The sequence below is a fragment of the Nicotiana tomentosiformis genome, chromosome 1 (assembly GCF_000390325.3).
Source record: "Nicotiana tomentosiformis chromosome 1, ASM39032v3, whole genome shotgun sequence".
Lineage (NCBI taxonomy): Eukaryota > Viridiplantae > Streptophyta > Magnoliopsida > Solanales > Solanaceae > Nicotiana > Nicotiana tomentosiformis.
Genome location: NC_090812.1, coordinates 146,974,596 through 146,977,405, shown reverse-complemented (window position 1 = coordinate 146,977,405; position 2,810 = coordinate 146,974,596). Strand labels below are relative to the sequence as shown.

The 2,810-nt window shown below is 32.4% G+C and overlaps 1 long non-coding RNA gene across 1 annotated transcript; it reads right to left on the bottom strand.

The window, feature by feature from the left end:
* Positions 1–340: 340 nt before the first annotated feature.
* Positions 341–2,330, bottom strand: LOC138903712 (uncharacterized). The gene is made up of 2 exons (XR_011413068.1): positions 1,695–2,330; positions 341–1,409 (listed from the first exon to the last, which is right to left on the bottom strand). It is a non-coding gene; the product is annotated as an uncharacterized lncRNA (long non-coding RNA).
* Between the last annotated feature and the right edge of the window lie 480 nt (positions 2,331–2,810).

Here is a 2,810-nt window from a genome sequence, read left to right as displayed (position 1 = left end):
GTTTGTAAGTATATGTATCATCTTTTTATTTATTTATTATGAATTTTAAAATATCAACAAGAAAATATGAATCCGCGTATTAAAAATACCGAAAAATGGAAGAATTAGAACTTTAATACAATCCCAATAAGGAGCGCTTGGTAAAGTTTTAGCGAACAATAAAATTTTTAAATAAAAAATTAGGAAATATTTTGTGGTAGATGAACAAATCACTAATATAATTGAGTTAGACAGACAGTGGAATCCAAGAAGAAGAAGAAATTAGTGAGTCACTGATTTTTTAGAAAATCAGGAAATCCTAAAAGAATTAGATAATAATCCTAGAAAGTGAAAACATATATAATCCTAGTCAAGAAATCGATTATAAATAAATTATTAATAATTTTACATCTCAAAAAATAGAAAAATAAACTTTAAATAAAATTTTACTAAATGAGTTTTTTTAATACCGAAAAACTTAGGGCCCCTCATTAAATTTTGACTTTTGGCCCCAAATACCGTTGGGCCGCCCCCGTCTCTCAAGCATCTTTTATGGCTAATGTGAGGTATTAACCATAGTGCTGATAAATGATATCTTTTCCCTGAATCATTTCTAGTGCTCGCCTTGCCTAGTCATTGCCATGCTTCTAATATCATCAACAATGCCTGATATGATCGCTGTGATTATAGAGAAGAACAAATTCTGATTCCCATTTTCTAGATAAGAGTGATGCCGTCTTCTTTCCTTGTGAGTTTTTGAAAACATGAAAATAAAAGGTAATTGCAGTGGTAGCCAAATGATTTGATCTTCCATGTATATTTGGAGATCATATTGGTAATCTGGATTTGGTGCAAAATAAGAAAAGAGTATATATCTCCAAGTTGTAGTAGGGGATCTTGGTTTCCTAGAAATTAAAAAGAAAAAGAAGGGTACAAGGAACACCATAGAATACCATGCATGTTTTAGTAACTCAAAGTTGCATTTAAGGTATATCCCTATATAATCCTTTGTTAAAAAGTTCAGTCTATATTTAGAAATATTTTAGAAAATGTTTTAAAAAATATATATATAAACTACTCACTGCTGAAATTAGAATTTCTCAATAAGGCCTAATTTACTATATATACCATAATGTAGACATTGATAGCCCCACCTGATCCTTTGAGTGCTTATAGTCATATCCAACTCAGACACATGAGATGCAGAATTTAACAGAAATAACGCTAAGAAAATATATACAAAGTAAATTTAAAAAACAGAAGTATCTTGAGTTCTTCTCCCGCCCACAGGTTGCCTTTGATGACAAATTAAGGAGTCGCAGAGAATACATCCCATTGCTTCTGAATGTATCAAATCCATATGGTGGCGAGATAATTTGTTTGAGATATTCTCTCTATACAAGAAGGCTTTACCTCTAAAATCTGCGAAACTAAAAAGCAAAAGTCTCGTCGTTTCATTGTGACTTATAAATCTTCAAATTTAATATGAATTGAACAAAAACAAAATTGATTAGGGAAAGAATGAGAAAAAAGGAACAAACAAAATGCCCGAACACACTTAATTGTCCCCTTAAAATCCTTCTAGTCTCAGTTTTTGGCTGCTTTATGGATGGAAAATAATTAATGAATAGACAGTTAAAATTAATCACTACCAAAATATGATGAAATGTTCATAAAACGGTGCGCGCGCTTCTTCTTTGCTAGAGAATTCTTACCAGCAATTCACTTCTCCTCGACAGTCTTCTCTGTATTGCTAACTGAATGGCATATAATGGCATTGCAAGGTTTAGTACTATAAGAAGTTTAGTGAAGGCCAACACATTAATCACAATTTTGTTTCTTCAACGCTTTCGAACCTTTCTTCTCGGCGGCCTTGTTCGATGCATTGGGGGTTTTCAATTATGTTGAGAGAGATTCAAGGTAATTCTAAGCGGGAAAACGAAGAAATCGTTAACTCTATCTGGAGGGCTTTCTATTGTATACAGGGACACTAAAAAAAACCAATAAAACAAAAAAGAGAAAACTGTTGAAGAAGAGGCAAGAGATAAAGTTCGTTAAGGGAAAAAAGGGGGCGTATTTAAGATGCCAACGAAAGTGTCTTTTGAGTTATCTAACTGAATACGTAAGCCGTCCATTCGGGACAACCAATAAGAAAAATTGAATATATAAGCGACGGATGAGTGTTTTTTTAAAATTGAAGAGATGATTTAGAAATTTTCAAAAGCCCAAAAAAATGAGGAAAAGGATAAATATATTATAAAATAAAAGCAATTTAGTAAAACATGAACAAGATATGTTGTTATGAAATAAAAGCAATTTAGTAAAACATAAACAAGAAATAGAGATAGAGAGAAGGAAGAGATTTTCTTCTTCAATTGTGTGTATTTTCTTATCTATTACAAGGCATTTATATATGCATGAAAAGTAAAGAAAAATATGTCATTGAATATGTCATTAAGCATTTGAGAAGATCATGGAGGAAGAGTAGACATCCACCATAATTTGATTTTTCTTATAACACTCCCCCTTGGATGTCCATAGATAATGTGCCTCGTTAAAACTGTATTAGAAAAAAACTCTATGGAAAAAAAAATTTTAGTGAAGGAAAAAGAGTACACATGTTTAGAAATATGCCTTTTGGTTGCCTCGTTAAAAACCTTGCAAGGAAACCCCAGTGGGACAACCTTGTAAGGGAAAAAGAGTACAACGCGCATTAACTCCCCCTGATGAGAGTATCAATTCACATCCTTGAGCCTTCGCGTCCCAATCTTGTACACTAGTTTCTTGAAGGTTGACGTCGGTAGAGATTTGGTGAACAGATTAGCCATATT